At 36.2% G+C, this 14,512-nt stretch overlaps 1 protein-coding gene across 2 annotated transcripts in view; it reads right to left on the bottom strand.

Annotated features, from left to right (window-relative positions):
- Positions 1-14,512, bottom strand: part of LOC131382365 (cAMP-specific 3',5'-cyclic phosphodiesterase 4D-like) — a 714,712-nt gene that overhangs the window by 424,162 nt on the left and 276,038 nt on the right. The window lies entirely within an intron of this gene.

Below are 14,512 nucleotides of genomic sequence, written 5' to 3' on the forward strand. Positions count from 1 at the left end.
TATAACTACTAGATACCAATTTAATAATATTATTTATCTTAATACTTAAAGAGGAATTAAAGATTACTTGTTAGGGCAGAAATAGAAACTGCACAGTATGAAATAGTGATGTTAGCAGGCATACCACACTATCATGACATATTATGGACAGGTATTTTAACCACGGTGCATGGTCCTTCAGAAACCGAACAGAGGACAGAAGCCCTTATTGATTCTTAATACTCACTTAGAATAGAGAAAATACCATACTCCAAACAGGAGTTTGTCCTAAAAGGAGACATTTAAACCTAAAGTGTTCAAGGAAGAAAGAAAGCTTCTAAAGTGGAATCTCTGTGCCCCAGAAGTCCTTGAGGCCATTCAATACTTAAATTTCCATCATCTGAAATGGAACAGGTGAAGAAAAATATCACCTGATACAGTTATTATTGCAGAATCTGTATTCTTCCTCTGTCCCATGCTACTCTCAGAATCATCTCTTATATGTCAATACTGATGGAACATTGCTACCAAAAAAATTCTTGCTCCCAGAGGGAGGCTAACTGAAATTCTTGGCCATGACTGATAGAAAGAAAGCAGTATGATTCACTCCTTTGTAGCAATTTCTATGATTCATTTGGTGACCAAATCTGGAACTGACGGAATTTAGAATCAGACCTTTTTAATCCCAGTTGGAAATACTACTTAAAGACATTTGATATCTGGTATATACACAACAAGAACACGTAAATAAAAGAAAAATAAACAAACCACAAAATCTGACTAGGCTGAACAGATAAAAAAAACTGTAGAGCAGAGGTTAAGGCTAATTGCAATGGGATAAAAAACTACCCTTGTGTGTTTAAAAATGCTACTTACGAGGATTTTTTTTTCCCTTCTACAAGATGCATGGCCTCCAAGAAATTAATTTGATATATGAATCTATCTTTTACCCCAACCCTCAAGCAAATCAAAATTGCAAAATTAATTGAGGAGCAAATATTTTCATTTTTATAATAAAGGCTCTTTATTTTCCAAAGAAAATACAGTTTCTTTTAATTGAAAGTTTCCCTAATGAGACAAAATATGATGTATAAAGAACTTATTCATGTTAATTTGTTTAGGGATGTATCTTTTATCTGCTTCTTAAAGTGTGATCCCTGGACAAGCAACAGCAGCATCACTAGGAACTCGTTAAATGTTGGGTCCCTATCCCAGACCTATGGTATAAACTCTGAGAGATTTGGCCCAGCAATCTACATCTTAACCAGCCATCCAGATAATTTGTACACATGTTAAAGTTTGAGAATCACATATCCCAAGATAAATAAGATAGAAATAAGAATTGAATACAGAGTTCCCTAAGAAGTGCTTATTGCTACAGAGTTAATACTCGAAGTAGCAACTATTCAAAAGCAACTATGTTGTTTATCTGTCACAGTTATCAATTATCTAAATGCTGTTGTAGCCATAAGAATTTTATACTCATGTTGGAGAAACTTAGGAAGGAAAGGGAATTAAACATGAATTACTAACACAATATCTTTTAAGGGTGATAATTTGGGAGATTCTGGGGCCCCTATTTTACCATCAGGAGCATCTCCTTGGAACCAGTAAGAGAAAATCAGATAGCACTTTATTCTAATGGATGTAATATAGGGATCCACCTTTGACCTTAAACACCCATAAAAGTGACTTCCAAGTAAGAGTCTGGAATTGCATCGTGGATTTCTATTTTGCTTAGGCCTGCAGTGATCCTCTATAGAGCCCCAGTCTGAGAGCCAGAGACTTTCAACAACCAGCTCACGTGAGTCAAGCATTTTTATTTCCTTTGTAATAGATATCTATTATCTGTGTCTGCCCAGCACCTTATTTCCCTTCTCTTGGTAGTGGCATACCTACTTCTTTGGGGAAATTGCTTCCTTCTTTATTTCAACCTGTGATTACATACTTTAAATGTAAATGGATTAAATTTTCCAATCAAATGACAAATTGGCAGAATAGATTAAAAAACAGAATCCAACAATATGCTATCTACAAGAAACTCACTTTAGATCCAAAGACACAGATAGATTAAAAATAAAATGATGAAAAAAATATTCCATGTAAACAGTAACCAAAGGAGAGCAGGAGTGGGTATGCTAATATAAGACAGAATGGACTTTAAATCAAAAAAAATTGCAAGAGACAAAGAAAGACATATTATATATTAGTAACAGTTTCAATACATCAAGAAATATAACAATTTTAAACATTTATGCACCTAATAGGACAATAAAAATAGGAAGCAAAAACTGACAGAACTGAGAAGAAAAATAGACAGTTCTATAATAATAGTTGGAAATTTTAATACCCTGTTTCGTTAACAGATAGAACAATCAGACAGAAAATAAGTAAGAAAATGAAAGACAACACAATAACCAATTTGATCTAATAGACATATACGGAACACTACCCAACAATAACATAATACACATTCTTCTCAATGCACGTGGGACATTTTTCAGGATAGACAAACATGGTAAACCAGAATTTAAGTCACAGTATGTTATATACATACAATGGAATATTACTCAGCCTTAAAAAGGGAGGAAATTCTGACATATTCTACAGCATGGATGAATCTTGAGGACATTATACCAAGTGCACAGAAGACAAATATTGTATAATTCCTCTTATATTACCTACTTAGAGTAGTCAAAATCATAGGGACAGAAAATTGACAGGGGGTTGCCAGGCAATGGGGACAAGGAGGAATGGGGAGTTGTTGTTTAATGAATATAGAGTTTTGGTTTTATAAAATCAAAAGAGTTCTGGAGATGGGTAATGATTATGGTTTTACTACATTATGAATGTTTTTATTAACACTAAACCGTATACTTAAAAATGGCCAAGATGGTAAATTTTATGTATGTGAATGTTACTACAGCCTTTTTAATGGGGAATGAAGCAAACCTAGAATCTGTCAATTTGAATGCATTATGTGGTGACTGGATTTTCAAATCACATAGTAAAACACAACGCAAAAAGCATGAACAATCGCAGAAAATAGTGATAAATTAGACTTCCTTAAAATTAATAACTTACGTTCATCAAAATAAATTATTAATAAAAAACTAGCAAGACACAGACTGGAATCAGATACTTGTTAATTTGATTTTTTTACATATTTATCAGAATACATAAAGAACAAATCAATAAAAAAAGACAATTGAAGGAAAATAGCTAAGAGATTTGAATAGTATTTCACATAACAGGTTCCCAGAAGGCCAGTAAGCATACGAAAAGGCATAGAATATTATTATTAATTAGGGAAATAAAATTTAAAACCACAGTGAGATACTACCACACATCCACCAGAATGATTACATTTAAAAACACTGACAATATCACATATGGGCACAAATGCCGAGGAACTAGGGCTCTCATACATCACTGGTAGAAATAAAAGTTAGTACTATCACTTTGTAAAATCCTTTCGCAGCATTTACTAAAGCTGAATTATGTCTACCTTACAAACCAGCCATGTTAACTCTAGCTATGTCGACTAAAAAATGAATGAGTAGATGTATTCATCAAAAATCACAGCAGACATTCATAACTGAAAAATGAAAATAAAGATCTATCAAGAGTAAAATGAAATCTCCATAGAGTATTACATCACAGTAAAAATGAAGCTAATGATTATTTATTATACCATAGGCAAGAATGCACATGAATCTCACAAACACAATATTGAACAAAAGAAAGCAAACATAAGGTATCATTCCATTTCTATGAAGAACAAGAACAGGCAAAATCAAGTTATGGTGCTTGAAGTCAAAACGGTGGTAATTTCTAAATGGAGGAAAATTAACTGGGAAGGGATGAGAAGAGATTTTTTTAATCTTGCTTTATATCTTGGTTCAAGTGGTAGTTATATTAGTGTACACATATGTAAAAATTCATTGGGTTGTATACTTAAGATCGATATACTTTCCTATCTGTGTATTATACCTCACTTAAGGAAACAAAAAGAATAAATTTTAAAAATGCCACATAGATGTCCTAATTCTCCATGTTTTTATGAGGATTCAAAAGTATAACAGCCCAGAAGGAAATGGAATTGAGAATCATTTCAAATGGAAAGTCTGTGCTATGACTGTGAAGTCCACATTTCTTCATAGATAAGTTGAGCAACAAAAGAGTCTAAAAAATATTTAACTATTTTAGGGTTGTTTGGGGACAAGATGTGACAAACTGATGAGCAGAAATTATTTACATATGTTAAATTCATCTTTCTTGATCCACAAGATCATACCAAAATGAATTTACATGCTCCTTGAAAATCAGGGAAAATAAAACTCATTCAGTTCCACAAACCCTCTCTGTGAACCATGTATACTGGTGAATTCTGTCTTGAGAAGTATTGTGTTATTAAATTACTATTTAATTTTATAAACATATCCACCTCTTCTAAAAGCACCCTCAAATAATTATATTTTCTCTGTATTTTCGAATTACCTTAGAAAAACCCATACATGACAGAGCATTAATAAAATAGCATATACAGCAGCCTTATTATTTCTAGCTAATCATTAAAGTACAATAAACTTGACAAAAAGCATGTCTAGGCAAATATACACACCCACAAATATTATCCAATCTCTTTCCAAAGCTCCTGCATGTTGACCTTATCAACCTAATTAGATGGTTACCCATTTCCAAAGCAAAGTTAAAAGCAGTAAACATATCCTTATGAAAAACAGGCAAAGGTTAGCTTCCTGGAGAATTGTTGTTACAATAGATGTATGATTTTTGTCAATTTGTTTTGAGAAGTGACAGTTGCTACTGGAATAATTTGTTTTATGTTTGTTTCACTGACATAATCTAGTAGCTCTTGTTGAACATAACATTTTAGAACTGAAAGAGACCTTAGGAATAATGTAGTTCATTTTCCTCATTCAAGAAGTGAGAAAACTGAGGGCCAGAGAATTTTCAATACTTGCTCCACGTCAGATACGTGGGATACACCTAGATTTCCTTACAAATATAATTTAGAATCAGTCTATGAGCTATAAAGTCTACAGTAAATAACACATATCTCACAAAGGGAATTTCAGTTTACAAATTCTGAGGAAGCTACCATCTCCACTGAAATATGGCATGGTTCTTGAGTTACATTTTGAAATGCAAACCAGTGGTTCTAAACCTCAAAACTAATGGGCGTCTAAACTAAGGCCAGGACCTCAGATATGGCAAGAAAAGGATATTTTAAAATATGAGTAATGGAGGAGGAGGACTCATGAGTTTCCTGGTTGAAAGGATATTGTGATAGTCTTCAATCTCACTTCCTACCTACATTTATTCATTTTTGTAAATCATTCTTAGGAACTGTTGGAATTATGTTTCTAAAGCACAGGTTTTACCCTCCAATGCATTCCTTATTGCCTGTCTTAATTGGGCTCCCTGGAAGCAGATGTTCACACAATGAATCATGTGAAGGTAATTTATAACTAAGAGTTCCCAGAGAAAAACAAGTAGCAAGATGTGAAAGAGGGAAAGAAATGAGGCCAGGCAAGAGTGCAAGGTAAAGGCACGTCCACACACGGTAAGTTTGGTTCACTGCTGCAGAGCACGCTGGAGACAGTGAAAGTCAGCACTACCCAAAGTGTGGTTTGCAGATCCTTGGTCTGTGTCACCGGTCCATCATGAAATAAGGTGTTTGCAGCTAAGTGACTGAGTCCACTATTTACTTCAGCTGACCTTTCTTTCATAGAACCATTTCTTTGTGAAGGAAGCAGCATACAGATTTATGTTCTGGCACAAGCTCATCTTGTCCTAGATAACAAGGCAAAGTTTGCATATTGGCTACTTGAATGGACTAGTATATGTCACATGTCAGAATTATCTTGATTAGGAAAGAGGAAGCTGGGTTACTCATATCATATCATCAGCAATCATTGCTTCAGGCCTATGGTGGAGCAAAAACTCCCAGGTCTCCAGGCTTGTGGGTGGCAGTGGGGGTGGTTTGCCTGCAGCCTGTCCACAAGATCAGATGCTAGTTGTTGGTTGGGAATAATGCACACTGCATGAGTGCATGAAAAAGGTAAAGGACTTCAAGATGTTAAGAAAGGGACACTAACCTAGCAGCATTTGCTAATTTGCCCAGAAAGTATACAATTTGTCCTAGAACATTCTGTCTTGCTACATACGGTCTTCATCTCTTGTTTCATCTCTAATGGCAACCTATCCCATTTCACCTCACTCTATACCACTGGTTTTACATTTTGCTTACAGATTATAATCACCTGGGGACTTTTAAAAACTACTGATGCCGGAGTTCTTCACCCAACTATCCTGATTTTATTGGTCTGGTAAGGTCTAGATATTGGAGATTTTTACATTCTCCCTCAGGTGATCCTATTGTGCAGCCAAGACTGAGAACAAACAACTGCTCTAAGCTTTTATACTACATGACTTACAATTCCATGAGGTTGACATGGAATGACTTTGTTTGCCATGCCATAAACATTGCAGAAATAACCTTCCCCATCTTTGCCTTCAATTGACATTTAAAATGCTATTCATTCTTTAAGGCTCAATTCAGCCATTTTTCTCAATCACGATGGTTAATAAACACATGAACAAAGTGTTCACTATGCTTATCAAAGCATAGTGAAATACCTACTTCACTTACCTAGGTCACTTACCTAACCAAAGCATAGTGAAATAAATCCTTTAATAGACTACTGGTAAATGTGTATAATAATTTAAACCCTATAGAAAGCAATATGGAAATGTGAAACATATTCTTTGATCTAGAACATTTTGGAAACCCTAGCCCAAGGAAATAATCCTCAACACTAAAGATGACCCTTTATGAACAACTCCACTGCATTATTTAAATAATGAGAAACAACCTAAAGGTCCATCAGTAACAGAATAGTTACATAAACTATCAATAGTCTTACAATGGAATACAACAATTGAAAATGATGCTTAAAAATAGTCTTTAATAATTTGGAGGACTGTTTATACTGTAAGGCCAACCACACATACACACACATTTACACACACAAACACAATCAATTTACAAAATCTCAAATACCAAACATTCTTATTTATTTTTTAAATGCATGAAAAAAGACTGGAAAGTACATCAAAATAAAATAAATCAACAATTATTCCAGAAGTGGAGATTATAAATATAAAAATAAGATATTATTAAAATTATCTACAATTACCATTTGTTTACTTATTTGAAAAATATATGTACCTTAGTTTCTCCCTTTAATATTTTCCCCTCTGTATTAATTTCTCTCTTATCAATTATATGGGTTATTTGTCTTTCATGTTCCTTGGATTATGCCTTGTATTTTTTATCAGGGTATAATTTACAAATAATCTTCAGAACATAAGTGTACTGTTAAGTTGATTTTGATAAGTTTGATGGAATATTTCCATTACCCCAAAAGTTTCCTTTTACCCACTCCCAGTCAATCTGCCTACCATCCCTGTGAGAAGCAACGACACATAGGATTTCTATCACCTAGAGTTCTGCCTATTCTAGGATTGCATATAAGTCAAATAATATGGTATGTATTAACTTTTTCTTCTTTCACTCAGAATGATATTTTTGAAATTTATTAATATTATTGCATTCATTAGTAGTTCTTTTTTATCACTGAGGCATTTCCAATGTGTGAATATACTACAGTTTGTTTATCCAGACTCCTGTGAACATCTGCGCTGTTACCCAGTTTGGCTATTGTAAATAAAGCTGCTATGAACATTCTTGTACAAGATTTTGAGGGACTTTCACTCTATTTCCCTGGGATAAATACCTATGTGGTAGCCAGACTCCAAAAACAGCATGCAATAGTCCTTGCTTCCTTATCTCAATGCTCTTGCATAGCGCACCCTTCTCCCCACACACACATACATCACACACTCAATAGGGCTAATTTATGAAATTAATGGGATATTTCACAAAACAATGGAGTATGACTTTTGAAGTGAGGTCGTAAAAGCTTCCACCTTGCTCTCTATTGAATCATTCACTCCAGGGCATGGCAGCTTCCAGGAGGACACTCAAGCAGCAGTATATGGGATCCACATGGCAAGGAACTGAGGTCTCTGGCCAACTGTCGTCCTCAATTTGTTAGTCATATGAGTAACCTGTATTGGAAGGAGAGCTTCCAGCCCCAGTCAAGCTTTCAGGGGACTGGAGACCTGGCCAACATATTACCTGAAATCTCATGAGAGACTCCGAGTCCAAACCACCTAAATCCTCACCTGGATTACTGATTCCCCAGAAATTGAAATGATACGTGTTTATTCTTGTTATAAGCCATTAACATGTGGCAATTTGTTATCCAGATAGGTAATACAATTTAGGAATAGAATTTCTAGATCATAGAGTAGATGTACATTGAACTCTTTAAGGGATACTGAACGTTTTCCAAGTTGGTTGTGCCATTTCCATTTCCAGAGTTATAATTGCTCCATATCTATCTTTGCTAATACATGGCATAGTTAGTCTTTTTCATTTTAGCCATTCTCATAAATGTATAGTGGTATCTCAATGAGGTTTAAATTTATATCTCTCTGATGACTAATAAAAGTAAACATTTCATATGCTTATTATGTGCCTTGTGGTTTATATATTTTTAACATTCCTTTCACAGGACTGTTAATAAGCATTTACCGTGGAACTTGGTACTAATTAGGGATTAATAAATGTTTGATGAAGAAATGAACAGGTTTTTCCTGTCAAAACTTACAAATAGAGGTAACTGTGAACTCTTTTAAAGATATGAATTGTAAATTGCACAATATAAGCTATAACTCAATTACTGGGCGGTAGATATTTATAATGAGATGTTAAAAGTTTTTCTTCTTTTCATTTCCTAAGCAAAAATATGTAAATGCTTCCCCTTTCTTATTTACTGGGATCTCTCTTGTTAAGTGCGGTTGGCACTGCACTGAACGTCTTACAGGACAGGGTGGGAATAGAGTGACCCTTAGACAGTACATGGAGGCAACAGTGAGGTACTCAGGACTCTGAGTTAAATTAGGAAAATCAACATATAACAAATGAAATCTGATCTCTGAGGAGATCCTTGAAAGGCACCATATTACAAAGTCCCAAACAAGCTTTGAGTACACCTAATTAACAGTGTAAACATATCTATCGATTAAGTTTGTCATTACTTGTGGAATGGTCACATTAGAAGGAAATCAATAGTAACCAGAAAGCCAGAATCTGCTATAATTTATTTAGCATGTGTGGGAGAGAACAATACTGAATGAGGGCATGGGACACCACAAGAATTCTAAGCACCAAAGAGCTGTTCTCTATTGTAAGGCAGAAGTGGTTCATCAGGCTCATGATGACTCACATGACAGAGCTTCTCCTATTACCTTTGTTCAGACCTTCTGATGACTGAATGGCCTGATGACTAATTTATCCTCCTAGCATGAGTACATACTGGAGCAGACACAAGGGTTCTGATCACAACCGAAAAACCATTCCCACTGTAAAAGAATAAATGGACACAGGAAGAGATGAGCTAATCAGATAATGGGGATTTTCTAATTGGCTTACCAGCTGTACTTCACATATTTAATTAATATGGTAGATATTGATCTCACAAGCTGCAAACTCAATTGTGCTAAAAAATAACTGTTTCATTTTTCTATTACTATTCTTAATTCTCAAACTCCAGTTTTTCCTACTGGCAAATAACCAACTTAGTTCAAGATGATAGTCTTCAGACAAATCACAGGTTCTTCTGCCATGTGAGGATATTCCCAGTGAAATGAAGGTTCCTCACCATCCCCCCTTTTTCCTGGGTAGTGTCTAAGACTTAGAGAGTAAGTGGGTGACTAGCAAGGCTGCAGTGTTTTACAACTCCAATGATACCAATCATGGCAGTATTTTTTGCTTCTTTGTCAACAATTTGTCCATGTTAATGCCCACTGCTGATGAGCAAATGAATGAGTGTTCCTGTTCAAACTTACAAAAAGAGGCTCCCCTGAGGTCTTTTTAAGGTAGATATTGCATAATTACAAAATATAATCTATAGCATTGTTCCCAAGTGTTCCCTTGGGAGTCAGTTTGTGAGTTCTTCTCTGACCAAAAGACTTCTTGAGGTTGAAGTTAGACAGCTCTGTCTATTGCAGCCCTCTTCTAAGAGCACATGAAGAGCTATGACCTGATTATCTATTGTGAGGAAGTAAACCACCCAAAACTTAATGGCCACAACAATAATTATTTTTATAATGTTCATGCCCCTTGGGTCATATTTTTAAGAACTGGGTTGTGTGATTCTGCTTCCCTTGGGTCACTTGATGGTGTTTCACTGTGGCTGAACTGGTTTGGAAATCCAAGATGGCTTCATTCACATGCCAGTCGTCTTGGGGAGATGGATGGAAGACAGGACTTAACTGAGCTCCTCCCTCTCCTCTACAGGCAGTCTAAGCACCTCCCCAGGTAGGCTCTCCAGCAGCATGGTCAGACTTGTTATGTGACAGCTGGCTTTCTTTGTGGGGAGCATTCTAAGAAATCTAAGTGAAAGCTGCAAAACTTCTTGTTATCTAGCCTTGGAAGTCACAGATGCTCACTCATGCTGCATTCTATTCGTCAGTTAAGCCACCAGGCTAGCCCACATTCAATGGGAGAGGAGTTAGACTCTGTCCCTTCATGGGAGGTAGGAAGAATCTGTGGCCATTTTTAATCTGAGGGGCAGTGGAGAGGGAAAGAGCAAGGTTTTCCCAAGCCACTGTAGGGATCATAAGAAACTCAGTGAAGTTAACTTAGGCTTTCTTGGCCCAAGATACCACATCATCCTGTATTATAGCATCACCCCTATTCAACTGGTGTCATACTATCCCAGGATATGACAAAACTCCCGCATCTGGGTATTTTCCCAGGTACCACCTGGGAAGCAAGGGACAGGTCCTTCTGCTCTTGGACCCTCAAATTCATTTCAGACTATTATCTCTGCCTCCTCAGGGATCTCGGTTTTGGAGTGGGGTGCAGGGCAGAGAACTTTTCAGGGACCAACATCTGCATTTACTTCATTTCCATCTTCCCTAGTTCCTTTGTTCTACCCATGTCAAGAGGATCTTCATCATTAGTCAGCAGGCAGAGCAAACAGGGCTTGACTGAATGAATTTTCTTACTTGCCTCGTATTTATACCAGGGCTTTAGAATTTCAAACATTAGACCATTAATAAACTTTTTTTTCCTCCATTAGATTTTAGTCTAATAAAATCTCCCTTCTCTGAGGCACAGAGACCAAGATCTAGATTGAAGAGGCAAACAGAACTACAGGTAAAAGGGATTGCATGAAAAAAAAAAAAAACAACTCACCTCAGTAGTTGTTTCAAAATATTTTCCTGTCACTTTTACAAATGGAGCTTCTGTCTCTTACATTAGTCACTATTGGGTTCATTTGTTCAATCATCTGAGAGACTGTGAGATGATTAAATCTGGGATCACTGATAAAACTGAATTGCTCAACCTGCAAAGCTGAGAACCCAACTCCTCACTTTGCTGAATTCTAACATGAGAACTCTCTGGGGTTCCACTTTATAATAATGGTAACTAAAAGCTACCTTTTGTTTAATGGGTATCTAACACTCTACTAAGTGCTGTACAGTATATATATTACCTCACTTAAATATAATAAAAATCTTACGAGATAGATCATATTACTATTTATATTTTATAGACAGAAAAACTGAGGCGCAGAATGATAAGCAACTTGGAGAAAGTCACATAGTGACAGAATCAGAATTTATACCTCCGTAATCTCATTTTAGAGTTCATGCTCCTAACGACTGGGCTACCGACACATTAATGTTTGCTTTGAAACTGTAGCTAAATATTAAATCAATAAGTATATGGATATGCAGGTTAAATATAGCTAGAAAAAAAGCATAATAGCAAACCTAGAGAATATAATGGATATATAAAGGTACAATCTTCTAAATCCTGTCAACTTTGTTATTTGAATATAAACCTCAAAAATATTTTAATAAATCAAAGTAGTCAGATATTTCTTGAAAGGAAAGTAACAACCTGTAAACTGACTATTAAATGCTTCTTATTGACATGAAAAGGGTTCTTTAAAGTGACTATGCTAAGAAATCTTTCTTTATATCCATGTCACATACGGTGACAGCTGAGGTTAACTTCCTAATTCCCAGTTGTGAACTATAAAAACAAAGTACTAGACTTCAAGAGATTAGAGCTGTAATATTAAAGTGACAATGAATCCTAAATCACAGCTGCTCAAATAAATAAAACAAGGTGCCCCAGAAAACCAAAGAAAAGACTCAGTTGGAATGAACCTTCACAAAAATAATGTAAGCCTTAATGCATGTGCCTTGACTCCAGATAGTTTTATAAATGTAGGAAAGATGCCTTGAAATGCAGACATTTAATTTTTTAATTAAAAAAAGTGTTATTTTTAAGTGCATTTTTAACACCTCTTTTTTAAAATGCTGCAAGGAAGGTCATATGTAGGCAAAAGCTAAAAGAAAGCAGGCTGGAATCAGAAGAAACAAGAGTGAACGCTACCCTAAACTGGAATGTGGCTTCAATACTGGTACTGGTTTCTTGTTCTGTTCTCATTTTTCCCCAAACTCTTTGTCATCAATGCCATCTGACACCTCCAGTCCCAAGCCATCCTTCTTCACTCAGGTGTCTTTGTTAATTTCTACACATCAGCATTTGCTTGTCATACAATAGCTAGAATGTAAGTTCCGCGAGGTCAGGGACTTTGTTTTGTTCATTGATAGAGCCTTAGCACCTAGATGACTCCCTGGCTACAGTAGCATTTCATAAGTATATATTGAACAAATGATTGTGTGATAGGAAAGAGGGAAATAAGGGTAGAAGGGAGGGAAGGGAGGAGGAGAGGAAAGGAGGAAGGGAGGGAAGGGAGGAAGGGAGGGAAGGGAGGAGGAGAGGAAAGGAGGAAGGGAGGGAGAGGGAGAAAGGGAGGGAGGAAGGAAGAGAGGAAAGGGACGGAGGGAGGAAGGGAGGAAGGAAGGAAGGAAGGAAAGAAGGAAGGAAGGAAGGAAGGAAGGAAGGAAGGAAGGAAGGAAGGGTTTTACTTTTGTAAAAACCTCCTAATTAGTCTTTGCACATTCACTCTTGGCCTCTTAAATTGGTTCTCCACGCAAAGGCTAGATTTATTTTTACAAATTGTCAGTCTTGTTATTTGCCATGATCTTCAACTGATCTCTTAAATATTTCAGTGGTATTCTATTGCTCTTACAAATTCTTATCATAGCCAGTAAGTCCCTATGTGCTCTGACTCCCATTTTTTCATTGCAGTCGCACGTCACATCACTTTTTCCCTAACTTTCTGCATTATAATCTCATTGTCTACATTAATTTCCTCAAACACCCTTCTCCCCTCAATGTCATGTTCTCTCCCACCTCAAGGTTGCCTCCTGGAATGCATCTCTCCCATTGCCCATGACTTTACTATTATACTCTACTCTCCTTGCCCTTTAAATAATTCAAACACACATCTCTTTCTCAGGGAATATTTTCCTGACTTCCCTTTCCTAATATTCATGTACTCTTATGGCACCCTATACTTTCCCTCTACCATTTATAATATAGTTTATAACTATAAACACACACACACATGAACACATATATTTGTTTAGTTATTTGATCATATCTGCCTCTGCTCATAAACTGTCATCTCTACAAATCAAGGTCATGTCTGCCTTACCGTGATTGATATATAGAAGATATTTTTCAGAGATTAACAAAGGCCATGCAAAGCCCTACTAATAGGAACTAGGTCTAACTAAATCCATCTATCCATGACATAACAGAATATATGGGTAACTAGTATTTCTCATAATGAACAGAGAAATATCGCATGTCATTTGAATGAATCAATAAATGATCATGCAGGAGATGATTACTTGGGTGCCCCCCAATCAGCTGTGCTTCCCAGCATTCACATCCTTGTATCCTCCTCTCTCCTTGAATCTGGGTTGGCCCTGTGACTTCCTTTAACCAATAAATAGAATGCTGCAAAAGCGAGCTGTGCCAATTCTGGGTCTAAGGATTAAGAAGGCCTGGAAAATTTTACTTTTGTACTTTTGGGTACCCTGAGCTGCTGTGTAAGAAGCTAAGCTACCAAAAAAAAAAAAAAAAAAAAAAAAGCCACATGGAAGGACTATGTGAAAGAGAGAGTCCCAGAAACTACACAGAGAGTGAGAAGTCATCCCAGCATCCCGACTGAGCCTAGCTCCAGCTCACTGCAAACCCGCCTGCTAAATACAGCCACGAGTGACTGCCAGCCACAAAATTACCCAGCTGGGCCCATGTCAGATTAAAGAATCATGACAAATAGTGAGAATGGCTATGGTTTTAAGCCATTAAATTTTAGGGCATTTGTTATGCAGCAATATATAAGGTAACAGCTGAGAACTAAGAATAATTAGGGATCAATTTAAAACAATTTCAATATAAGTCTGCTGATACACCTAGATTTTTAAATATCAATATTCTCTT

Source organism: Hylobates moloch, unplaced genomic scaffold, assembly GCF_009828535.3.
Source record: "Hylobates moloch isolate HMO894 unplaced genomic scaffold, HMol_V3 SCAFFOLD_23, whole genome shotgun sequence".
Taxonomy (NCBI): domain Eukaryota; kingdom Metazoa; phylum Chordata; class Mammalia; order Primates; family Hylobatidae; genus Hylobates; species Hylobates moloch.